This window comes from Mauremys reevesii, linkage group 2 (genome assembly GCF_016161935.1).
Source record: "Mauremys reevesii isolate NIE-2019 linkage group 2, ASM1616193v1, whole genome shotgun sequence".
Taxonomy (NCBI): domain Eukaryota; kingdom Metazoa; phylum Chordata; order Testudines; family Geoemydidae; genus Mauremys; species Mauremys reevesii.
Genome location: NC_052624.1, coordinates 242,797,637 through 242,824,695, shown reverse-complemented (window position 1 = coordinate 242,824,695; position 27,059 = coordinate 242,797,637). Strand labels below are relative to the sequence as shown.

At 43.8% G+C, this 27,059-nt stretch overlaps 1 long non-coding RNA gene across 1 annotated transcript in view; it reads right to left on the bottom strand.

Annotated features, from left to right (window-relative positions):
- Positions 1–26,594, bottom strand: part of LOC120396620 — an 88,371-nt gene extending 61,777 nt beyond the window's left edge. The window contains exons 1-2 of the long non-coding RNA XR_005593255.1: positions 26,487–26,594; positions 25,507–25,555 (exon numbers count right to left, since the gene is read on the bottom strand). This is a non-coding gene — a long non-coding RNA (uncharacterized LOC120396620). The remainder of the gene's footprint in view (positions 1–25,506; positions 25,556–26,486) is intronic.
- Positions 26,595–27,059: the final 465 nt, after the last annotated feature.

The following is a 27,059-nucleotide window of genomic DNA, read 5'->3' as shown; positions in this document are numbered from 1 at the left end:
CAAATCAGATGAAGTCACACTTGAGGAGATACAGTGGGCACATTTCAGCATTTCTTTCTCCACTAAGCCTGATGAAAGCTGTAATGATCTGCCAATCGTTAACTCAGCAGGAATCCTGCCTGTAACCTTTACAATCTTCATTGATGAAGTGAGGCCGAGTCTGCTGTCAGAAATCAAAGCCTGGGGGATGATCCATAGAATATACGAAATAATATATTGTAACAGAAATAGGCCAGTAAGAGCAAAACTCAGTAGCTGTAATAAAATTGGCTTTATGGTGTTGAGGGAGGGAACCAGACTCATCTTGACTGATTTTTGTGGGAGGGAAGGGAGAGGAACTAAGGCCTGGTCTACACTACGTGTTTAAACCGGTTTTAGGAGCATAAAACCGATTTAACACTGCACCCGTCCACACCAAGAGGCCCTTTATATCGATAAAGGGCTCTTTAAACCAGTTTCTGTACTCCTCCCTAACGAGAGGAGTAGCGCTAGTATCGGAATTGCCATATCGGATTAGGGTTAGCGTGGCCGCAAATCAACGGTATTGGCCTCCGGGAGCTATCCCACAGTGCACCACTGACCGCTCTGGACCGTAATCTGAACTCGGATGCAGTGGTCAGGTAGACAGGAAAAGCCCCGCGAACTTTTGAATATTTCCTGTTTGCCCAGCGTGGAGCTCCGATCAGCACGGGTGGCGATGCAGTCCGAAATCAAAATAAAAAAGAGCTCCAGCATGGACCATGCGGATGTGATTGCAGTAAGGGCAGGCAAATCCGTTCTATCAGCGCTCCGTTATAGAAGACAAAATTCAGAATCATTTTTAAAAATTCTCCAGACAGATGCCATAGCAGGGACTCAGCACACTGCAGCGTGACAAGCGTAACGGAAAGCCAAAGAATCAAATGGACGCTCATGGACTGGAGGACTCAAGCTATCCCACAGTTCCTGCAGTCTCCGAAAAGCATTTGCATTCTTGGCTGAGCTCCAAGTGCCTCTAGGGTCAAACAAACAGTGTCCATGGTGGTTCAGGGCATAGCTCGGCAATGTACACCCCCCCCACCCACCCCAGAAGTAAAAGGGAAAAAATCCTCTCGTGACTATTTAACATGTCACCCTATCTTTACTGAATGCTGCAGATAGACGCAATGCTGCAGCAGTCAACACCAGCATCCTTGCTCCCACCTCCCCCGCTATGGGTGGCTGATGGTGCAATATGACTGGTATCTGTCCTCATCATCATGAGCTTTTTGGCACGTGGTGCAGTGCAAAAGGACTGGTAACCATGCCGACTAGCATCTGTCAGGTCCCCCAATATCATGTGCACCTAATTTTTCATGGTAGATGGTGCAGTATGGTTGATAACCATCTTCATCATAGCAACAGGGGGCTGAGCTTCATCAGCCCCCACCCTTCATGTGTAAAGAAAAGATTCAATTGCCCCTGGACTAGCAGAGGGATGCTTGGCTCCTCTCCTCCACACTCCTTAATGTCCTGTCTGGACTATCATAGCAGCTGGAGGCTGCCTTCCACTCATTTATCACTAACAAGTCACTGTGTCTTATTCCTGCATTCTTTATTACTTCATCACACAAGTGGGGGGACACTGCTATGGTAGCCCAGGAAGGCTGCGGGAAGAACAGAATCAACAGGTGGGGTTGTTGCAGGAGCACCCCCTGTGAATAGCATACAGCTCATCATTCCTGCAGGATCTGACACAGAGCAGCTGTGCTCTCTGGTTCTATGATACAGTGGTTCTCTAGTACACTTGCCCATATTCTAGGCAGGACTGATTCTGTTTTTTGATACCATGAAGGAGGGATTGACTCAGGGAGTCATTCCCAATTTTGGCTTTTGCGCCCCTGGCTAAGAGCAGCCAGGGGCACTTATGACAGCAACAGATGGCGCAGTGCAAAAGGACTGGTAACCATGATCATCTTTTTACCAATTTATGGATTGGTAGATGGTACAGTATGGTTAGTAACCATCTCTGCTGTCATGCAAAAGCAAAAGCATGCTGCTGTGTAGCGCTGCTGAATCGCCTCTGTCAGCGGCATCTAGCACACATACGGTGACAGTCACAAAAGGCAAAACAGGCTCCATGATTGCCATGCTATGGCATCTGCCAGGGCAATCCAGGGAAAAAAGCCGCGAAATGCTTGTCTGCTGTTGCTTTCCCGGAGGAAGGAGTGACTGACGACATTTACCCAGAACCACCCGCGACAATGATTTTTGCTCCGTCAGGCACTGGGATCTCAACCCGGAAATAAGGCTGCGGGAACTGTGGGATAGCTAGGGAATAGCTACCCACAGTGCAACGCTCCAGAAATCGACGCTAGCCTCGGACCTCGGACGCACACCACCGAATTAATGTGCTTAGTGTGGCCGCGCGCATTCGATTTTATAAAATCTGTTTTACAAAACTGGTTTATGCAAATTCGGAATAGTCCCGTAGTGTAGACGTACCCTAAGAGAAGCTCATTCATCTTTATACAGTTTATTTGGTGATAAAATGAGAAGTTGATCAAATATTTAATATGTTGACCCAGGGAGTTGTAGCTGACAGATCAAGTGCTTTCACATTAGATTCAAACATTCAGGAAACAGGAACAGCCAGCATAAGACCAGTATTTCTGGCTAGACCTGAGGGGCAGGGGAAGAAGTGCTGGCAGACAGCTTCTTTCCCTCCTTGAGTACCTGGCAAAAGAACACAGGGGGAATAAAATCCAGGGGAAAGCAGATAGAACAAATGCATCAACTAGGACTTTTCATATTAAGGGGGCATGGCCAGTCAGGCTGAAGGCATGTGCAAGGGAACATATCCCTGCTAGCATTTACCATCAAGGCCCAGGGAACCTGTGTTACTTTTCAAGACAGCAGTAGGTGCTGCTGCTGAGTGCACACATCCTCAGGGAGCATGCCAGTGATGTCCTTTAACCACAAGACAAATCCTTCCCCCAGTAGTCCAGCCTGCATTTCAGCACAGTATAGAGTTAGGGGTCATTGGTAAATTCTGGTCCAGGAGCAAGTTTGGATTTTGAACATCTCCTAGATTTGATGGTGGTCAAAGAACGAAGATAAATGTGGCATGTACAATAGCTGCATAGTGCCTCAACTGTAAGAGTCTTCTGTCAGTTTTACCTATAGATCCTTGGCCTACATATAGTTTGGTAGCCCAATTCCTTCTACACCCCCACCTATCCCATAGTACAAAGCAAGGATAAGGAGTAGCTCTTCAAAAGCCATCTATCTATTTGGAGTAACTTCTCTCTTTCTATGCAGGTTGGAGTGTAAGGTCCCTGGTGAAGGTTAAAGGCAGTTAAATATCCAGAATCTCCTGCTAAGAGGATCTGGTAAGACCCCAAGCATGGAGCAAGCTTTGCATACATTGAGGCTCTTACAAATTCTGTTGATTAATTCATCAATCGATGCAGTAAGGACTCTCCTGCTAGAATAGTTTTACTTATCACTCTCCGATCACAGCAGATCTGGATTTGGTCTGATCCCATTCATGCTGCTGCTGTACTGGAAATCAATTGTGGAGCATCTAAGAACCACATTTTCATTCCTGGGGGACACGTAAAATCATGCCGTGGGCTCCAAGGGATCATTGGAGCCCTGAACTTTATAGTGTGGTCTAGACCTTATGAGACCAGGCTTTCTCGTGGTATTTAGGTACTGCTGCTACCAGTCCTGTCTGGAACATACACAGAGGCACCAAAAAATGAAGACAATATGAGGTGGGTAAGAATATAAAATACATTTTCCAAACTCTATTAAAGACTCAACACAAATTTTGGGTGAAGGTTTCAGCTGGTACTAATCTTATCCCAAGTGCTTTGCCATACCTTACTTTTAACTTTTACTGGGCCTAAGCCAGAGACATGCTGACTATTTGAAAACCCCATTGGTTTCTACAGCACCTGTAAGTGCCCGGCACTTCTTCGGTCAGGTCCGTATTGTGCAAGATTGAAAGTAAACAAAAAAGTTTGGAGGATTTTTTTTTTTTAAAAAGAAGTGCTGATTTTTCCATTTTGTATTCCCACTCTTTTTATTTAGTGTCTGTTTGGAAAGATAATCTTATTTCTTTTAGTCATGTCAATGACTCACTTTTTGTGGAAGAATAGCAATTTTGTGCCATTTTACACAGCTGGTGTCAGCTTTAGCTTAATAAGTCAGGAAGCACAAAAATAGAGAGATTCAAGGCCCAGAATGAATGACAGATAGCAATGGATGACTCCCCCACCTCCCCAGGAATGCAGCTCTTTCATATTATGCAATTATATACTAATGTGATTCAAACAAGAGTTGCATGTGAAGTAAAAGAATGAACTTTTGCCTGGTTTCGGAAAAAAACATCTTCATTGCTGAGTTTTGATTATGTTGTTGTTAGATTGGAAAAAACACTGAGGCAGGGATTTGGACTTTCAGTTTGTCCTGGGAAGCACCTAGCAAACTTCTGAGAGCTGTATAAATAACAAGTGCTAACTGTGAGAGCAGGTCTGCACTTAAAACGCTGCACTGGCACAGCTACACCACTGTAGCCACTGTAGTGCTTTAATGAAGACACTTTATGCTGACAGGAGAGAGCCTTCCCGCCCATACTTAATCCACCTCCCTGAGAAGTGGTAGCTATGTTAACGGGAGAAGCTCTCCCTCCAACATAGTGCTGCCTACACCGGGGGTTAGGTCAGTATAACTATGTCGCTCAGAGGTGTGGATTTTTACACCCCTGAGCAATGTAGTTATACCGATGTAAGTCTGGAGTGTAGACCAGATCTCAGTTTCTAGTGAGAGGCAATTTTGTCTACTAGTGAATTGAAAAGCCCTGGACTGGCAGTGAACTGGTAATTGGATTCTCATCAGTGTGGGTTAGTCCAGTCTGAACAGGATCACTGCTAAGGTTATTAATTCTCTGGGGCTCATTCAGTCTTTGGTCTCTGCTAAAACTGCCAACAAAGAAACCAGTTGTGACATTGGGTATTTTTATGGTGAGGACACCTTTCCATTAAGAAATGGACTGAGATCACCAACTCACGTCATACTGGCTACTGGGTAGCTATTAGAATGTAAAGATTTTTGGCCTTGGGTCAGATTTGATTCACTGACTTGAAAGTGAAAAGATCCATGTCCCATTACCTAGCCTCTGCGTCTGCATGAAAAGCAGGTTCATTTTATACCAGGAAAGTTATTTTTGGCTTTAGAAAAGCTCCCCTTGTGAATTACTGCAGTGGAAGAAAGGTTTGAAGGTCAGGGTAAAATGTGGTAAAATAATTAATCAAAATTGTTTTAAAATTGCTATATTTTCCATAGCCCTTACATTTCTATTTGTCTGTTAAAACGGAAAGGAAGATGAACTGATATTCCTATTTAGTCTTTTTTCACACTAGGGAGTGAATCAGAGTAGGGTTGGGAGTTGGGTATGGGGACTGTGATAAAATAGAGGGGAAATGCAAAGTTAAGAGAGCAAAAGGAAAAGAGAACCACTTTTATTTCTTCCTACCTGACCCCTTAAGAATATTTGGATTTAACACACTGGATACATTCTATTCTAATCCATTCTAAATAGGTTCTTATACTGTATTAATCACCATAGTATCTGAATCAATAAGGCCATCAGCCAATTTTATTCGTAAGCCATGCTGCCTAGAATTGCACGGCTAGAACCCTACAGCAAGCAGGCTTTGCCATGTATCTCCATGGATGCAGATCCCCCTCTACCTGCAGAACCCTTGATTTATGAGTTGTGTGGCTGTTTTGTGCCATGGACAATTACTCCCAGAGACTTGGATAATTTATTTCACTTGTGATGTCAGACTGTCAGCTTGAGTCTCCTATAATGACTTAAGTTTGAAGGAGGGGAGGAAATCTCTGCTCTCCCTCTGTATTTTAACTCTCAAACAAAATAATACCAAGCTTCATGCTATCCATTTACTCCTCCATTGGGAAATTAGTCACCAGCACACCTTAGAAAGTGAGGTCCATGGAGTCAGATTCTGAATAGGTGCTTTAAAGATGCTAATAGATTAACAAACAGCAGCGGTCCATATTAGGTAAATAGGAATTTCCTCTGCATTCCTACTTAGGAGAAGAAAACATTACCACACTAGGACGATCCCCTTAATTTATGCATAGGTGAAGCTATTCTTATGATAATGAAAAAAAATAGGTGACAATAAAGAAAAGAGCCTTCAAATTAAAGGGAAACTAGATAGCTGTGGCCACTGGCCAGCACAGCCTCCTGCATTACACGATCTTCCACAGCAGTGTCTTTAGCCTGCCCTTCCTGCCTTCCGCTATACCTGAGATGTCTTTAACCTAACCTTTCTGTGTCACACTATACCTGCAGGGCCTTTCACTTAACTGTAAATACTGCAGCTGGGGTATTGTTACTGAAAAAAGAGAGCAGGAGGAGAAACAAAATGCCACTACATCAGTTTCCTAAACATAAACCTTGAAAACTTCCTCAATAGTGTAGTGTGCAACTTTCTGTTCAGAAGGTGAGATGGAAGTCAGCTATAGCTGTGAAGATTAAAAGGAATCAGAGACTTATCTTCCATAACAGCTGTTGGCCTCCCAAAATCTTACTGCTAGAAGGGGAAATAAATAACAGCATCCAGCTTCCCTATCGCTTTGTGCTGGTTTATTTCCAGAATCTAACAATTATTTTACACAGAGTGAGTGTGCAGGATAGGTGGAAGATTACAGTATTTCACTGACAAATCCCTTAATAAGTTACTGCATTCCCCTCTGTCTTGGCTCATTTTGCACCTTGCCCCAGTCACACACACTTCCGCTGTGGAACAAACTCTTAAAAGCTGGGAAGAAATGAGAGTTTAAGGTCCCTGAGTTTCCATTTACCACTGACAATACTATAAAACAAGATGGTATTGTCAGGCTAACAGCATGGTGAAGGGGCATGGGACATTAAATATAGATTCAGTTAGCTCAGAGAGATAATTTCATGTTATCTGCTTCTAGGAAAAAGTTTCATTTATGTTAGTGTATTGATTCAACTCCGATTCTATGATTCCAAATTGCAGAGTTTAACTCAAGTGCCAACACTAAATACAATAGCAATGTCTTAAAAAAGAATCAAGCAATTTCTTTTATTGAGTCATACACTGCTGTTCATACAGAAGATCATAAACAAAACTCTCAATACAAATTCAAACAAGCCAATGTTTCCAGTTTCCATCCACCTCCACCCTTTCTATCCTTTCCTTCAGCGAGCAGAGCAGCATACAACTATCTCATCATCCTTTTTAAACATCCTGCACATTTTACCATGTCAAACACCAGGCCGCTCAGTTTCCAAAAGTTTCATGCGCCTCAGCAATTTCAGTGCCTGAGATCTGAACATGAATGTGGGAGAAAGGCTATTTTGCAATACAGCCATCAGCTTTCAAACCCTTATAAAGATCTTATACGACTCTGCAGATTTTCAGTGTGAATTTCTAGATGAGGCAAAATTTCTTTAAGATATATTTTAAAATGTAACAGCTTTATGGGACAAACCCTGAGGTGTTTATTCAGGCAATACTCCTGCTGAGTCTGTGGGAATTTTATCTGAATAAGGACTAAGTAGAAATTAAGGCTCAGACCCTATTCCAGGGATCTGTACACTATAAGGATTTCACTCCAGGCCCAGTTCCCCCTTCCAGGCACAGCTGTTCCACTGGAACTCTGCTCAGAAAAGAATTGGAGAGTTTGGTGATGAGATGAAAGGTGAAAAGGGCAGAGTGAGGGTCTGGTCATGCTCCATAGCACCATCTAGAGGTAGCCCAATGCTAATAATAATAATAAGAATTCTTTTTGTATTGTATTACCCTGGAATCCTAGTCAAGGACCAGGCCCCATTTTGCTAAATACTGTGCAGTTAACAAGAAGACAGCCCCTGCCACAGACAGCTCACAATGTCCATGTCAGACAGGCTGCAACAGGTTGATAAATCTGAAAATGGGTGGGAGTGAGTTGCAAGGTCAATGTTACACTAAAAGAAACAAAGTTTAGCAGAACAGCAGAAGTCACAACTCTCCAGGTGCCTAACCAAGGCCAGGTGTCCCAGTTACAGGACTGTCTGCACCTCTGTCCCTGGCACCCCTTCACCTCTCTTGTGGTGGAGCCGCAATTCCCCCCTCTTAAACCAGCCTTGGGCTACAGTATCCGGTGTATCAACCACGCTTAACCAGCAAGTCTGACTGAGTTCAGATATCTGTGGTTCTTCATTTCAGGAGTCTGACCAGTGGTATTCAGTGACAGAACAACCTTCTTCAAACCAAAGTACTGTTTGTGTTCATTGTAGGAACAAAGCATTAGAGAAAAAGAACTTTAACCCTCAGCTAGTCTACTACATGCATGTCTCTTACCTAAATTCTTATCAACCCCTGTTAGCAGCCTAGGCAGGCCTAACTTCTTCAGGCAACCCAGCAGATGCTGGTGTCAGTCTACTCCCCTCGAACAACTCCCCCGTCTTGAGAGAGTGCTCTTTTTCAAACTGCTATCTTCCTTTTGCTCTCCTGTGTTCCTGGGCTTTTTCCTGTCCTGGCACTCTCCCTTAATAACCCTGCAGTATTTGTGAAGAAATGGCTTTTCCTGAGTCATTCTTTCCCTTCCTGGTTGGTTTTCCTTACAGCCCCTATTAAACTAAACCAATATAGTAATATGGTAAACAACTCAATAGCCAGGTCAACATATAGTATTCATAAGTTATTACAGAGACATTCCAGTTCCATCACATCAGGCAGAAGTGATTTGTAAGCATCATGACAATGGAATGAAAGTTAATGCTGGCTGAAGCAGTACTAACTATCCCAAGGTCCGTTATCTGACTGCTGTTGAGCAGCCTTAGGCCAGTCCAGCTATGTTGTGTTGACAGAAGGCTGGGAGGTGGCGGAGAGGGTCATGGACTAGAATAAAAATCAGAAATATCATTGGCAGCTGGCTCCTGCCTTGACATACTTGAGGTCCTTTCCCTGCAGATCCACAGGTGGGGAGATCTCACTCCTATATGACATCTATAGGACTTTGAATTCTTCTCCTGTTAGTGACTATCTCTGTGTGAAGAAGCAATCTGAGCCTGAGCAAGGAAGGACTTCAGGATTAGCTCCTTATCCTTTCTGTTCTTATGCCCCTCTACACTCCCACCCACATAAGCAGAGGACCAGGAATCATGGAGGTTAAGTTCATTAATGGCTATTAGCCAGGATGGGTAAGGAATGGTGTCCCTAGCTTCTGTTTGTCAGAGGGTGGAGATGGATGGCAGGAGAGAGATCACTTGATCATTGCCTGTTAGGTTCACTCCCTCTGGGGCACCTGGCATTGGCCACTGTCAGTAGACAGGATACTGGGCTAGATGGACCTTTGTCTGATCCAATATGGCTGTTCTTATGTTCTGTTTAAACAGCTTTTGCCTTCATGTTCACTATGCTCTTCTTTTCCATGTGCTAGGGAATGTATTTATGGATGTAAGGACCAGAGGTTGTGGCAAGGATACCAGGTGCCCTTTCATGGAATAGTTGTGTATTTCACTGCTAATGTAATCCTGATAACATTATTACATATAGTCAACAGTAAATGTTAGGTACTCACTAAGAACATTTCTGCATTGACAGATATTTGATATAGAAATCATATTTCCCTCACTTCTAAAGCTCTCATGGCTATGATTGATCTATAAAATATTTCTATTAACATGCCACTTTTTAAATAATACTTTGCCTCCCAGCCCCAATGTCTACTGTAAATTCTCCAGAGCTGGAGATACAGTATATCTTGATGTTACAAGACACTCTTCACATTTTAAGTGCCAGATCGGCAGAGCAGGAGACAGATATCTTGCATTTATTAACAGAAGAAGGTTAGCCTGAAGGCAGACTTCCCTTAAACAGACCTGCCAATTTCCCTCAACCCTGGTTTAAATGGACCATCTCATAGCTGACAGGGATAGTTAGCCTTCGTATCTCTTTTGAGGCTTTCAACAACCAGGCCAATGAGTGCCAGGAGGGGAAGTGAATTTTGTGATGTAGAGTTCTCTGCTCATAAGGAACTGAACAGAGACCAGAAATTTATTTCCAATAGGTCAAAAAAATAGCCATCATTTGTTGTCAGACATCACCAGTATGGTGCTCTGATCTGTTCAATGTTGATATATGTGTATGTTCCCTCTGTGAACTGCTCCGGCTCTGCGGATCACCGACAAATTAGACCCCGAGAGAACCCCCAATGACCACAGACTCTGATAAGGTACAAAGGCACCTGGCCAGGTTTATTGCCAAATGAAACACAGCCTCTAGCTCCCCAGATCAGATGGCTACAGTTCTGCTAGTACATATGTGCTCCCTGACAATGGACACAGCTCAGTCAGTGGCAGGACACTCCACTGCCCCCTAGGCTGGACAGAGACACTGCCCCAGGGATGCATTCTTATACACAGGTACAAACAAGTTACACATCATTCTTGACATATTGAGGTGCAACTCCTCCACATAGCAAGATGCCGCCTCTCACCTTGTACATGTTGGTTTGAACAAAACAACTCTATCCATCATATTACCCTTTTTCCCCTGTCTTTAGGATGGGTCAGCCTGTTCCTTGTTATGTGTATAGAATGTGCAAGTATTGGAGTGTTCTGGTATCTCTAGTGTCCAGTACCTTTTAGGTATGTATATTTTTGCAACATCAGTCCTTTCCTTGCCAGCTTCTGTGAGCAGAGCCTGCCTCTGGCTCACAGCTTAACTTTCCTTTATGTTAGCAAAGTCTTGACCATTACTTTAGTTCAGGCCTTAGGCCTCATACCGGGTCTCTGATACAAGGGTTTATGTTTCAAGGCCTCATCTTCCCACATCGTTTTATACCCTTTTTTTTATCATTACTGCCAAGGGTTGGGTCTGGCCCAATTACCTAGAGATGAAAGATTCTGTATATAAGAAGGTACAACTTTTAGCAGGGAGACGCATTTATGTGGTTGGTGCCTCCTGCTATTGATCTCTATTCTTTTTCATTTTTTAAATTTTCTCATAGCAGGATGTTGATATACAAGAACTATTTCTAGTTCTTATTGAAAAAAATGCACCAACCAGTGCAAAGACAACTGTTGAACTTTCCATCGGTGTAGCTGTTGTTTCAGATCTTTCTCTGTAATCAGATTGCTGGTGTGTTTACTGCCTAGACACTCTCCCCCGCCCTGCTGCTAACTGTCATACAACACAGCACTGAAACCTGTGGAGGTGTTTATGTCTCCAAACGCTCATAAAAAAGAACTGTAAGAGTATTCTTGCTGACTGTGCAGCAGGGACTCTAGAAAATAATTAGCTCTAATAGCACCGTCCAGACACTTTATACTTCCAAGTTAAAGAGCAAACGACCTAACTGCAGAGATGCACAGGTGCCTGGGATAAGGAAATAGTATTGTTTACCAAGGCTTTTTTCCAGTGTCTCATGCACTCAGCAAAAAGCACTTTGACACACACTAATCATTTGTTGTAGAATTTTCTCTTTGAAGCCAAGTGTTGTGGTTATAGTCGTTTGGATTCTAGAAGTTAGATATATTACTTTCCTGCCACCTCTCTTGCCTTTCGGGATCTCATGCCTATTAAACTCCCCATTACTTGGAGTCATTAAATCAAAATTGGATGTCTCTTTATAAAATAAAGTGCTTTACTTCAGCTTCAGGTTAGTGGTCGTGATCAAGGCATCACTGAGTGACATTCCATGTTCTCCAGGAGATTAGCCTAGAAGCCCTAGATGATCATAATGGTCCTTTCTTGTCTTAAAATCTAGGAATCTATTCTAACTGTAAGTAAAGCACCGGTGACAATGTGTGTGGGGGAAAACCATTCCCTTTGCATGGTGCTTCTATAGATGGATGGCCATTAATTAAAAACTGTTGCAGAATCAATTAACTAATGATTCAGGCCAGTGCAACTGTTGTAATGTGTGAAATTATGTACCACTGAAGAAACAAAATTTATTTAATGGCTTAAATTGCACAAAATAAGTTTACAGTATTTCCAGGTTACCATTGAATGGGTTTCAATACATAATCCTAGAAGTATTGCTAGCATTTTGTTCACAAATAAATATTTTCCCCATAATGAACTGCCTATTCATATAAGGGAGGGGGAAATCTTTTGCTCTTCCCATCACCTCCAGGGCTTCCATTAAGGGTGGGATTCAAAAAGGGAACTGAGATGCCTAACAGACATTTTAAGTGCCTATGTCCAACACTGAGGCAGCACTGACATTCACAAAACCACTGCTCAGCCTAACCCAGTAGGTGCCTAGGTTTCCATCATTAAAGTTCCCCTTGGTGCCTAAATTTCAGTGGATGAGCACACATATAGCTGCTTAAGTCCTGACACCCCCCAGCAACTCTCCACCTTACTTATGCCCAAACCTTAGTGGTATTCACAAATGAGACATTCCCCACCTAGCTTGCCTTTAGGGACTAGTCCAATAGATGCATTCAGAGCTTGGCTAAACTCACAGAAAATGGCCAGAAGAATAGCCAGTAACCATCCCCTCCCTTCCCCCCTTTAGCCTAATCATTGGAGCATTCACCAGGTGGGAAGACACAGATTCTATTCCCCTCTCTGCTTGATACAAGGCAGGGATTTGAATGTAGAGCTCCCACATCATGTATCAGGAGAATGCCCTAACCACTGGCCTGTGGAGCAGGGCTCTCTCAGTCTATTCTGCTGAAGCTGTTCCACTTTGCATAAATAATTGAATATTAATTGGAGCAGGGGGTATTATAGCCACTGGACTACAGAATCATTCTCACACACTCATTCTCTCCAGATCAATGACTACTTGCAATAATTGCAAATTTTCCCAGAGATGGTTTTCAGTCATTTCAAAAATATCTGGTTTTGCAGGTAGCACTGAAATTTTCCAATCCGAAGTTATATCCAAGCTGCCAAGGTCATTCTGAGGTTGAATTCAGGTGCAGTCCCAAGATGTAGAGAATGCATATTTCTACTGGAGCTGCTTGTTTGAAGTGTGTTTAATGATCCATGGCCTCAAACGTATAATTACTACAGAAGTCAACCCAACTGCATACACATGGTATCAGGAATAGAAATCACGAATTTCATCTTCAAAATTCAGTCCTGTATCTGGTGAATTAAAGGAGCAGCTTTGCTAACTCTCTCGGTAAACAGAAATCATGCACATGAACAGGAGTGACACCCACCAGGCAGTGGGTAGCAGTGATAGCTTACACATAAACTAGACCATCAGATAAAGATTCTTGAACATTCAAAAAGGGACTTTTGGAAGAAATCTAAAATCCCAAACATTTTTAAAATATCTTTAAGCAATCATCTCCCCTACCAACCATCCCAGACACTTCTGCCTCCAAATTCCAAATCATACAACATTCTTGAGTGATCCCTGGAGTCTGGTTTTGTTCATGCATCACAGCCACATATTCATAAACAATGTGCCAACACACAATCCCATGTTCATATTTACCCAAGACTGTGTTTTGTTGCACATGTGTAGTCAGCCTCTGAGTCTGCAAGAGGCAGCGTTGCTAATGTTGCCAAATCACTGCTGAATCTGACCTGTGCACTAAACTCAGACAGTCACAGGACTGAAGATGAGCAAATCAAAAGTTTTAGAAAAGAAAACAATCCACAATTGTTAAGCCGAACTTTAGCTCTCCAGTGCCTCTGGACCTGGCAGATGTAGGCCTTTCCTTGTCTGATAATGACATTTGCTTCTGGGAAAAATTTGAAGCACTGCAACCATCCTCTTACAGCTATCTACTAGGTTCCCTTCAGAGAGGGAGATTCAAGTGGCTTCATCTCCTCCATTTTTTGCCAAAGATTTAGTTTTCTTCTTACACTGTGGAATAAAGGTGAGTTATGCACGGGTGCTGACAAGTGAGTCTGAACTATATTTTCTAGCCCCAATCACCTGACATTGGCTAGGGTTATAAAATGTTCATACCACCAGCATATGACAGAAGTCAGTGTCCTTGACTCCAGTAACTACTGTTCTACCACCACCACATATGGATATCAGATATTAAGGCCCAGCCAAATCCAACTCACATTTCAGCTTCTGATATCTAATAATAAGATATGATAGATAGAATGATGGACTGATTGATATGAAGACATGCAGTGTAATTGGTAAGGCTTGGAGGGGCTCTCTCCCCACCCTGCTTCCCATATCATGCCCCAAACTCCATCAAGGAATAATGCACTACCCCTTCAGTCTGATGTTTAACTCCTATCTATGGTATCAACACATTTCCCCTATAAAAATAGAACATAATTCTACCAGATTAAATGTTAAATGGTAACAATACTAAAAATACTTCCCAATAACTGAGGAAATTACAAGAGTGTACTGTGTGTAGGCTTCCATCCAGCAATAATATGCTGTAGGCCACAGGCTGATATCACAAGAGAATGTGTACATATCCCTTTGTAATAACTAGAGTAACTGCTAGGCCAAATATAAAGTCAGATCCTAAAGGAATTATAGAAGGTAATAACTGTGCTAACTAGGCCAATGCCTGCCTGCCAGCCAGCCAGGCACAGGGGCTAGACTAGGAGAAAGAGTGTGTGTGTGTGGGGCGGGGGGGTTATTATGGTTGGGGAGTGTTTGGGGGCTGAGAGGGAAAAGTTAGATTTTTCCAGCTAGCACAGACAATTCAACTGAAATTCGGCTTCTTTTTCTTTTTGAGAAACCGACGGAAATGGACTTTTGCTGTGCTGTGCTGACCCTCCTGATCACATGAGACAGGCTCAGCCAATCCAGACCGAGCAGCAGTATTATGTAATTTCTACCATCTGACTTGACCTTTATCCCAACAAACCAGGCTCATATTCAAAATGCATGTAAACTCTAATTATTTGAATTTCAGAAGATCCCAAATATAGATTCATCCCCCCTGTCCCCAATCCAAAATGAAATCCATTTCTATATGAATTTATCTGTAACTCCAGTTATCCACATGTTTCAAAGAATTAGAACTTAGCTGCGCACTACAAGCAGCCTAGAAACGTTCACAGATATCCAGGTAGAGTGGGGAAGGGAAATCTCAAATATGTTCCATGGAGAACTTGCAGCCATAAACAAATTTTCAGTGAACCTTGGCTGGTTCAAGGATATTGTCAGTTGCTACTCCAGGTCCAGATTTTAGATGGGGCCTTCTAATTTGCTTTAAGTATAGTTGCTGGCATGGTTGTTCAATGAAATCCAGCAGCTGCTGCTGCTTTGGAGCCCCCCCCAGTGCAAGTCTGGGGGCTTGACTCTGCTCTGACTTACCTGAGCTTTACACTGGTATAACTTCTTTGGTTTGACTGGAGTTACTCTATTTACCCTGGCGTGAAAACAGAATCAGGCCCTGGGTCCCCAGAGCAGCTGCATCTTTCATCTCTAGGAGCTATTCCAGTGAGTTAACAGCTGTGAATGACTCATAGGATTTCAATAAAAGTACACTTATCTTACTCTACTTTGTTTTTCTTATTTTCTGAGGGAGAGAATGCTCAGGTACCCAAAGGTAGAGCCTCCATGGAACATAGCTGGAACTAGGGTTGAGTTGATACCTTTTGGTGGCTCACACCAGAAATAGACATAAGCCACAAAGTTGGTTCCAAATCCTCTCTCAAATTTTGAAGTTTTAAAATGTTTAGAACAGGATTTGCATTTGGGCCTCTCTTGACTTTGCAAAGCACTCAAAAGCAGAGGAAGATGACACTGGAAATGCATAGTGCAAACCCTCTGGCCAGAAGCTTCAAAGGGGAAAGAGCTCTCTACTCCCTCAGTTGGAGAAAAGGGAAATGTGCTAACATGCACAGCTTCATTTGCTTAGGCTACCTATCCACAATTCCTCTAGCAGCACATGGGAAATCATCATATACATGAATCTGTATTTTAGGGAATATTGGGCTCCCAGAGATGCTCTGGTGAAAGAGCTGTGTCCTTGTGGCAAAGAGCTCATTTCCAAAAAGCCAGGACTCTGCTCAAGAGTCGTAAGTGTTTTTCTTCCCCTCCCGTGAAGACTGAGGGCTCCATAGCAAGAGACGACTCAGACTGAGGACTTTGTTGCAAGAGCTACCACGGAGAATTCCATGGCAGGAGATGACATGGAGGACAGGAGCAGAGCTGAGTGGACTCCAGTGAGACCCTGTCTATTCAACCTCTTGATAAAGCTGAATCACTGAACTGGGTTAGGTGGTGGCACCTCCTGGCGGGATTAGGCAAGCAGCTCATTTGGGACCTGTAAAGAGGCTCACAGACTGCTGCTAGCTGCAGGAATGGGGTTTGGTGGAGGTATGAAGTTGTGCAGCCAAAGGACTACCACCACTCACTGTTGGGTGAGAAGAGAGTTAGGTAGACTCCTGCTAAAGTTACTGGAAGGAGGGTGTTTTATTATTTCTTTGCATATATATTCTGTTGCTGTGTTTTGCCAAATTATGACTGTGTTCCCTTCCCCCAAATAAAGATTTCTTTGTATGCAGTCTCAGAGTGAGAGTGGGGAATTTCTGCCTCTTAAAGGAACTCAGGGAGGATAAATTAGATTTTCTAGGTTTCTGGTCAGTGGCTTGAGCTGGTTTAGTTATTTGTCAAAAAGTACCCTAGGTATATTGAACCCGGCTCTGTTTTGCTGCCCTTAATCATGTGGCAGAAGGATTAGAATACTCCTAGCATATCTAACTCAAGTAAGTTTGTATCTGGCACCCTAGTGAGTTTTGATAATTGAGCATTCAAAAATCATCAAAGCCACTAATAGATGCCATTCTGCTGTCAAGCTGCTCCAACCCTTCTCCTTCCTTATTAAACCAACTGCTGTAAAACTAAGACTTGTTGCAGAGATAATAAGAACTAAAGACCTGACAATTTTATTTAGCCTTCTAAGGAAAGACATAGTGCCTGGACATGATAAAATGGCCCAATTATCCTCTGTCCAGCAGCACCTATGTTGATATCTTAAATATAAAATGCAAACATTGGAAGTGCTTTAATACAGAGCAGAGCACAGTTCAGTCCCCTTGCACAAATATCCACATTATAAAGATGACAAAAATGGTGATGCATGGACTTGTTTTTAACATCTCTTCTGTCTGGATCCCACTATCATGGAGCACTTTCAAGTAAGCTATCAAAGCAGCAGAAAAAGCATAATTTGAAACTAACTCTTAGTCTAGGATAAGTTTGACTTTTGGATATAAATAGCAGCTAACCCCTGCCTAAACTAAATGTTCCTTTTACTTTAAACTAGTTTAATTTAAGCAATAGGAGTGACAGTTATTTTTAATGGGAAGCAGCTGTTCATTAAAGTTATAATGACATTTAGATACCCTGGTGATACGCACCTCAGAAATGCCATAGATGGATAGATATTCATTAATCGCCCAACTGGCCTGGACATAAAATTAGCTTGAAAATAAACAGGTTACAGGTTTCTGGGTGTAATGTGGAGGCCTGGAGATAGGGTATTGCAGGAGATGTACATGTGCCAGTGAACCTGCAACTCTGAATGTGCTAGAATCCAGTTTAGAGTAGATACATTGCAGAGGGGATGTTCTTGATCTTTGGGGGAAAAGGTGTCCACTGTACTGGATGAGTAATTAATAGACTTGGGTGAGGCTGCACATTCCATTTTGATAGCTGGGGGGAAACTGCTCCGGAAAGCCTGAAGCAAGTAATAGGATTATCTACACTGGAGCAAGAGGTAGAGTGTCCAGCTTGGGTAGATAGAACCTGCCTGGCTTTGATCAAGTTAGTGCTCTAAAAATAGAAACATAGCCATGGTTGTACAGGTGGCATAATGGGTTAGCCACCTGAGTATGTACCTAAGGTTTCCGATGGGATTGTACTCAGGACAGCTAGCCCATCCCACCACCCATGCACTTGCAGCTATGCTGATATTTTTAGCATGCCAGATCGGTCAAAGCTAGCATGCATGTGTCTGCCCGAGTTGAAAATTATACCTTACAGCTCCAGCATAGACATACCCTGAGAATCTTCCTGATCAACAAGAGGATGAGCCCTATATAGTCATGGAATGTGTCTGGAAAATGACTACCACTGGTTTCCATATTGGTGAAAATATATATATTCACATTCCCATAAAGTTACAAATGCATTGAAGAGTGTACATACAAATATTAACACACAGTTTATGTATGTCTAAACAACTCTTTATTTCTTAGGGCTTATCTACACTACAGGTTGTGTCAGTATAACTTATGTTGCTCAGGGCTGTGAATAAGCCACTCCCCTGAGGGCTGGTCTACACTGGGGGGAGGGGGAAAAAAATCGATCTAAGATACTTCGATTTCAGCTACACTATTCACGTAGCTGAAGTTGCGTATCTTAGATCGAGTTACCTACCATCCTCATGGCGCGGGATCAACGTCTGCGGCTCCCCCTGTTGACTCCGCTACCGCCGTTCGCGTTGGTGGAGTTCCGGAGTCAACAGGAGCGCGTTTTGGGATCGATATATCGTGTCTAGATGAGACACAATATATTGATCCCCGAGAAATCGATTGCTACCCGCCAATATGGCTGGTAGTGAAGACGTACCCTGAGTGACATAAGTTATACCGACCTAAGCGCTGATATGGACAGCGCTATATCGGCAGGAGTGCTTCTCCTGTCAACATAGCTACAGCTGCTCGCAGAGGTGGTTTTATTATGCCGACAGGAGAGCTCTCTCCCATTGGCTTAGAATATCTTCATTAGACATGATACAGCAGTACAGCTGCATCAGTGCAGCTGTGCCTCTGTAGTGCTTCTAGTGTAGACTAGCCCTTAGGGTCCAGGCCTTGTCACACTGAAGCCACTGGGAGATTCCCCCCCCCCCCAGTGATTCAGTAGGGTGAGGGTTCAGCCCATAAATCAGGGATTAATCCAGGAAATAATTACCAAAATAAAAATAAAATTTTAGTCTTATTATTCTGAATCCTGCATTCAGTCTCTTTGACCATTTATTGCACACTAATTTCTTCCTACAGTCTTTTATCTTGGGTCTCTTCCTCATCTAAAGTGCAGTTCTGCTCTGTAAAATTAGCATGGTTAGGCTCCATATTTATTATCTCTCAAAGACTTCCATCCTAACTGCGATCAATTTACAAGTAAAGAGGGTTTTTTTCCCCCCTCCACTGGCCAGTCTTGAAAACTCAACATGGGCTCTGAGTCAAACTGGGCTCTTCCTTCCTGGCACATAATCAACAGTAATCAAGGTACTCCAGGCCAAATTAGGACCTCAGTTACACCTGTGGAACCCCATTGTGTTCTAATTATGACTTCAGTGACACCTTTGCAACCCCATTGACAACAGCGGGGTTGCACAGTTGTCACTGACTGGAATTTAGAAAGCAATTCTGTTGCTGATACACTAAAAGGAATAGAATACAGCTCATTCCCTCTTTCGCAAGGTTGGCTATCTAGGGCTAGCAGGAGTAAAAACCAGCAAATATGTATTGGCATTAAAGTCAGCAGCTATGACTCTGAATATAGATAGGCAGAAGGTCTGTGAAGTATGAAGATACCATTTCTACACAATAGCTGTTCAGAACAGAACTGTACTTTAATTAACAGCTTTGATTAATTAGAAGGAGCACACATAAGTACTGTTTTCTTTGTGCATCTCTTATTTTTGTGCTCTCTTAAATAAGTACTAACATAGCAGGAAGTTTATTAGCAAACTCTAAGTAATGCTTAACTTTGAAACAAATGTACTTGCATGAGAGTGTTTTGATTAATCTGCTCTTCATTAACTGAACACCTTGGCAACTGTTTAGTAAATTATGTGTTGATGGAAACCAGCACAATTATACACAATTGCATTTTTTTAGAATCCAGTACTCTGACAACATTTAATTATCATCGAAAAAACATTCATTATTTGTTTACATCAGGTCTAGACCCAAACTTGATAATTGCCAGACATATGTGCAGTTGTGGGAGGACTGGCAATCTGGATATCCGTAGGGCTCAATTCCAAGGCAATAATCATTGGCTGGCCATAAAAAGCTCTGGCACGTTTACAAACTGGACAGGGTTGTACACTGTGTGACCTAAGAATTAGAGATGGAGAACATATGGGAATTTTTCCCATCCACCAGAGCTGTCGGGGAACTGCTATAGAGACATCCAGTACAAATTAAATTCTCCTAGTTTTCCGTTTTATTACAAACCCAAAACTGACCACTTTTTCTCAGTTACACATATATTTTATTGAACTTTGGCTGTGTTTCTAGCCGAGATGAACACTAAACTGGGCCCAATTTTTGTGCTAACCTAGGTCAATTTGTGGGTTATAGCGTAAGGGGAAAAACACCAAGTGAAATTCAGTAGTTTTGCATTATTGGCCTTGAAAAAAAGCAACATTAGGCGATTTCTGTATGTACTGCACCAATGCTCTACCATGGTTTAAAGAGCACTGTGCTGATGGAGACGACATCAATGTTTTGACATGTGCTACTTACAGATCCTATGTCACTTGTCTTAGCCACAATACCTAGGGTAAAACTGAATAATTACATTCTTCTGACCTAACCTCCCTGTGCAGTTTCTACTAGATAGCATATTCTTCACTGTAGTGCTGCTGTGTATTGTTAATAAGCTGGCTTGTTTTACAAGGTGCAGCTGGTGGCTGCAATTTAGGCCATGTCTACACCAGAGTTAAGTTGACTTAAGTTACACAGATCAGTGGTTCTCAAAGCCGGTCTGCCGCTTGGTCAGGAAAAGCCCCTGGTGGGCTGGTTTGTTTACCTGTCGCATCCACAGGTTCGGCCAATCGTGGCTCCCACTGGCCGCGGTTCGCCGCTCCAGGCCAATGGGCGTGGTGGGAAGCGGTGCAGGCCAAGGGATGTGCTGGCTGCCCTTCCTGCAGCTCCCATTGGCCTGGAGCAGCAAACTGTGGCCATTGGGAGCAGTGATCGGCCAAACCTGCGGATGCGGCAGGTAAACAAACCGGCCGAGCCCACCAGGGGCTTTCCCTGTGCAAGCGGCGGCCCGGCTTTGAGAACCACTGACATAGATGATCATAAACTGCTGTAAGTACGTTGCTTGTGCATGTTCACACAACGCTCCTTGTGTCGATGAAGTGCATCCACAGTTGGTGCTCTAGCACCGACAGAGAGAGCAGGACACCATGGGTAGCTATCCCACTGTGCAAACCAGCACCTTTTCCTGCTAGGAATTCTGGGAATGGATCGCAGTGCATCATGGGGGTGGAATCACCATCTCATGATGCAGTTTTCTCCATCCCATAATTCCAAGGGCTTACATCTGCATGTTGTGCCATTTTTCAACTGCCCCTGTAAACTTTGCACCCACCGTCTTTGCCTGAAAGCATGGATACTGCACTGCTCACCAGTCTTGTGATAAGCACTATGAACACAACGCGGCTGATCCTGCAGTATTTCATGAGCTGTGAATTTGAACAGGAATCCGTAGGGCCTGCCCTGATGTGTGCCATGGAAAGAAACAATTCAAGATTGATGCTGGCATTCACGGAGCAGTTGCACACAATGGACCATCACTACTGAGCTTGGGAAACAAGCACCAAACGGTGGGATTGGATTGTGATGCAGGTATGGGATGACAAGCAGTAGCCACCTTCCTTGAACTCTGTGTGGAATTCACCCCTTCCCTGCGGTACAAGGACCCCAAAATGAGAGCTGCCCTAACGGTGGGAAAGCAAGTGGCAATCACTGTGTGGAAAGTGGCAACTCCAGAGTGCTACCAATCAGTCACAAATCACTTTGGAGTTGGGAAGTCCACTGTGGGGGTTGTGGCCATGCAAGTGTTCAGGGCCATTAATTCCTCCTCCTACGAAGGACTGCGACTCTGGGCCATGTGCAGGAAATCGAGGATGGCTTTGCGGCCATGGGATTCCCTAACTTCAGCAGGGTGACAGATGGCACACATATTCCCAATTTTGGCCCCAGACCATCTTGTGATGGAGTACATCAACAGAAATGGCTACTTCTCTGTGGTATTGCAGGCCCTGGTGGATCACTGGAGTCATTTCACTGACATACATGCAGTGTGGTCAGGGAAGGTGCATGACGCACACATCTTCAGGAACACTAGCCTGTATAGAAAGCTGCATGCAGGTACTTTCTTTCCAGAACAGAAGATTCCAACAGGAGATGTGGAAATGCCTATAGTGATCCTGGGAGATCCAGCCTACCCCATACTCTCCTGGCTCATGAAGTCATACACTGGAAACCTTGACAGTGCCAAGGAGCACTTCAACAGCAGGCGCAGAATGACCACAGAATGTGTGCTTGGCAGATTAAAGGGTCACTGATGCTGCCTTTTTGGCAGGTTAGATATCAGTGAGGAAAATATTCCCATGGGCATAGCAGCCCCCTGTGCTCTGCATAACATTTGTGAAGTCAAGAGGGAAAAGTTTCCCCGGGGCGGTGTGGGGGGAGTGTTGAGGTGGATAGCCTTGTGGCTGATTTTGAGCTGCCAGACACCAGGGTTGTTAAAGGCGCCCAATGATGGGCTAGGCAAATCAGGGTGGCTTTGAAGCAGCATTTTGACAGTGAGCCCCAGTACCAGGAATGTCTTTCTGCAATGAATTGAGCCAGGCATTGTTTACTTGCTACCTTGAATGACCCCTGTATGAATGATTCCTTCCTGAGCATTAACTGTAGTCTTCAAATGTGCCAATTGCCTGTGTATGAATTTCTGTTGCAACCACCCTGTGTAGGTCACAAGTAAAGCCTAGATTTTTATTAAACAGAAATACACAGATTAACATTTCTCTGAAGTGAGGATCTCACATCTGTGTGTAAATCCAGCTGTCACTATGGAAAATGTCCCTATGAGTGGAGTGCAAGGGGTACTGCGATGGTCTGGGAACATGAGTGCAATGTGTGTGGGGAATTTGGGGATGGCAAGGCAGGCAGTTCTGCATGGGCTGCAGAAAAATGAGTACTTACCGCAGCTCCCGCCTCCTGCTTCAAGTATGCCAGAGCCAGACTGCTGGGATTGGCTACATCCCGCCTGAGTCAAAAAGAGTTCCTGGCTTACCACGTCACCAGATGAGCCTGTTACCTGTCCCACATTCTCCTCCAACTTGACCTCCTCATCCACTACTTCATCCTCAGGGTTGACTCTGCTGGCTGCTGCCTCCATTCCCCCTGAAGTATCTGCAGGGCTCTCGGCAATAGAGAAGGGGTCGCCACCGAGGATGGCGAGCAGCTCCTTGTAGAAGTGGCATGTTTTCAGTGCTGCACCAGAGCAATGGTTGGCCTCCCTAGCCTTCTGGTATGCCTGCCTCAGCTCCTTGATCTTAGCATGGCACTGCTGTGTGTCCCTTTTGTTCCCCTTCTCATCCATGCCATGAGCAATCTGCTTGTAGGCATCAAAGTTCCTACAGCTGAATTGGAGCTGTGTCTGCACAGCTTTCTCTCCCCACAGACCCAACAGATCCAGTAACTCCAGTGTACTCCACATTGGAGCCCATTTTCTGAGGAAAGCTGGCATGGTCAGCTGGGAAGATGCGATGTGAGCTCTCTGAGCCGAGCAAACAGGAAGTGGAATTTCAAAAATTCCTGGGCCTTTAAAGAGGAAGGGGCAAATGTCTGTGTATCTGGCTGCAGGGCAACAGAGTAGAAACTGCTTACCAGAGCGATCATGATGGGCATTGTGGGACACCTCCTGGAGGCCACTTAGGGTGACATAAGAAAGTATAATGTCTATACCGACATTGCGCGGCTCAAAAAAAAGCTCTATGCTGCTTGTTGAGGTAGTTTTATTACGTCGGTGTAGCAGGAGAGTTAAATCGGTGGGGGGGACATTGTAATGTGTACAGCTCTGTTATTCTGTTGATGAAACCTGACTCGTCAACAAAACTGTGTAGTGTAGACTAGGTCTTAGTGAAAAATGAAAAAATCCCTGTGTATAATTTGTACTTTTTGGTTTCTAAAGTACTTTAAGAAACTTCAGATAAGAATCCTTATATAAATATAAGATCAAAGAATTATCACTTTCCTTCTAGTTTGCCATTCATTTCATTTTCCATTAGCATAGCACAAGCATAAGATTCACCTGTCACATCCTTTTATGCTAAAATGTACCCAGATAGAACTGCTCTGCTCCGACCTCCTCTTCAGAAGTTCATTTCAATATGAACTTCCAAAGACTACAGAAAAACCACTCACAGGTCACACCCAGCCACTGAGCAAAAATTGATCACAATGATTTATCAGTTAATAGCTGATAAAAGAAAATGGATCTCCCACCCTAAGTGGGACTCTTATTCTGCAGTTCTTAAACATCAAACAAGGCAGAGCTAGGGGGTCTGCTGTTGCTTCTTCAATTTCTGTTTCTGCTGTAGCTACAATGAGAGTGGGGTACTGTCCAGCAAAAAAACCAGCAAAAAACAAAAAGGAAAAAAAATCCCACCCCACCTGAAACACAGCACAAAAAGCCAAATGTTCAGAGGTAACATGAACATGTGCAGAAATTTACACAGAGCTGTTAAAAACATAAATCTCAGCATTTGTGCATTTGCAAATGTGAATCAAATAATCATATAAATGAACAGGTAGCTGTGCAAGCAGGGCTGGGGGGAGGCAGCATGCAGGGGAACTCCCCGCCCCAGCTCACCCCTGCCCTACCTCCTCCCTGAGCATGCCTAAGCTGATTGGCGCCGCAAGCCTGGGAGGCGGGAGAAGTGAAGCAGCGATGGCATGCTTGGGGTGCTCGTGCACGGAGCAGGGATGAGCTGGGGCAGGGGGGTGCCTCAGGGTGGAGGGTGGGGAGCTGCCGCAAAGGGGGTGCCTCAGGGCCGGCGCACAGTGAGGGGAGGGCGCAAAGTGGAAGTTTCGCCTAGGGCGCGAAACATCCTTGCACCGGCCCTGTGTGCAAGCAACTAATTTTTACAGATAGGCAGGGGCACTGGAACAATTTGTATAGGGGGGTGCTGAGAGCCATTGAAACAAACTGTAAACCCTGTATATGATGGAAACCACTTCAAGCCAGGGAATGTGGCACTCCCAGCACCCTTAGTTCCAGCACCTCTACATATAGTGGCATGTACAAACTAAGTGCTCCCATAGCATTACCCTATGGAAATTTGTCCCAAGAGGCCAATGGTCCCTTTTCTTTCTCCACTGCCACTAACACAACTGCTGTAAAACCAAGACTTGTTACAGAGACAAGAACTAAAGAACCATGCCCTTTATATAATCACTCAGTTAAGGAGAAAGGATTTCTGAGAGTGGTGACTCAAGATGAAAGCCTTTAGAAAACTCTGAGGGATTTCCCCTTTGCCCACAAGAATCACTGCAGTTGCTGGCTTACTATCAAATTCAAAATCAAATATTGGCATATAGAGATAGGCTTGAGACAAATGCCTGGATCTGAACACCCCAGATTTTGGAGCTAGATCCAAATCCAATCTTTGCCACTTAGGCCATCTCTATCCATGTGCTATATACTGCATATGTGCAATTCTACTGATTCATCTCTGTTAAATACAATCAGATAATGTATGATCAATCTGCACTTACTTACAATGAGTGAGGATTCAGAAGAGATGTATTAAAGAGAAAGTCCACAGCAACTGCAAGAAAAAAAAGAAAATGTATTCACATTGTCCTTTCATCTCCTTTCCTTCTTAAGTTTCTGTTCAAGGACAGTGGTGTTACAAGCTAAGAAAGAAAAAACATTCAGTACAACCCTAGCCAGTTTGGGATAATTGGCTATTTATAACCTGAGCCAATCTAGTTGTTTAGGGGCTGTGTAGGAGTCAAAATAAGTTGCCAAAAATGGTTTCATGTTTGGTACTCACAGCAAACAGAAGTCATTTTGTCTCATTACGTCTTCACTAATAAGACCTGCTGCTGCAAACCATTACTAACATGATTAATTCTTACTCAGATGAGTAGCCCCACTGAAGTTGATGGGACTACTGGTGGGCCTGATCCTGCATGCATGCAATTAAAGGGAGCTCTGCCATTGACTTCATAGGACCAGAGCTCATGTTCACAAGCATTATTCATGTAAGTGACAGTTGCAGGATCAGGCCCATATTCTGTTAGCACTTGATTCTGGAACACTTGAGTCACACAACTAATTTCACTGTCTTTATGAAATTACTTACATATTGTGACAAAGCTCTGTCCTTGTCTCCGTGGGTCCTGCGTTTCCTGACGGATTTCGCTAGCCTCAGAGGCTCACTGTGACCCTCCACTTAACCCTTCTCCCTCTAGAAACAAGGGTCAGTCTACTGAGCCATATTCATCATAAGCCAGCGAGGGAGGTGAAGAGAAGTAACCCTCCCTTGCACAGTCTCTGTTGTCTCCCAGTCTCATGTGATTAATCAGGGGGGCAAAGGAGGGAAGCCCAGGCCCGCCCTCTACTCCAGGCTCCAGCCCAGGGATCCTAATAGTATCAGCTATGGTAGCTGACCTTTTAAGAACAGGACATGTACAATTTCCTGGGCTACTTCCCCACAGCAGCCCCCACTTTCTCAAGCTCCACTTCACCCTTACCTCAGGGCCTCCTTCCTTGTGATTGATATGGTGTGTACAGTTCAGTCTCTCCAACAGTACAACTTCTTACAGCCCCTGACATGCACACCCACCTAACTAACTGGGAGGCTTTTAACTAGTTTCAGACAGCCCCTGATTGGCTTCAGGTGTCCCAATCAACCTAGCATCCTCCCTGACTTCTGGAAAGCTCTCAATTGGCCCCAGGTGTCTTAATTGAGCTGGAGCAGCTGCCATTTACTTATCCTGGTACCAGGGATTTGTTTAACCTGAGGCTAATATATCTATCTCCCACTTCTTTTCTATAGCCATCTGGCCTTGCCCCGTCACAATATATAAGGTATACAGGATAAAGTCTTTCAGATTTGATCTTGTACTATTCGAGCCAATGGGAGCTTTTCCAGTGGCTAAAATGGGAGCAGGATCAAACTCTGAATCACTAAGGATTTCAAACAATTTTTAAAGCAATGCAGCTCACCTTCAAATAAGCCTTATTGCAATCTTGTCTACTAAACAGGAAGCACTTTCACTTTCTTAGCACACAATGCAGTGGGAACAAATCAAGAGATTGACAGT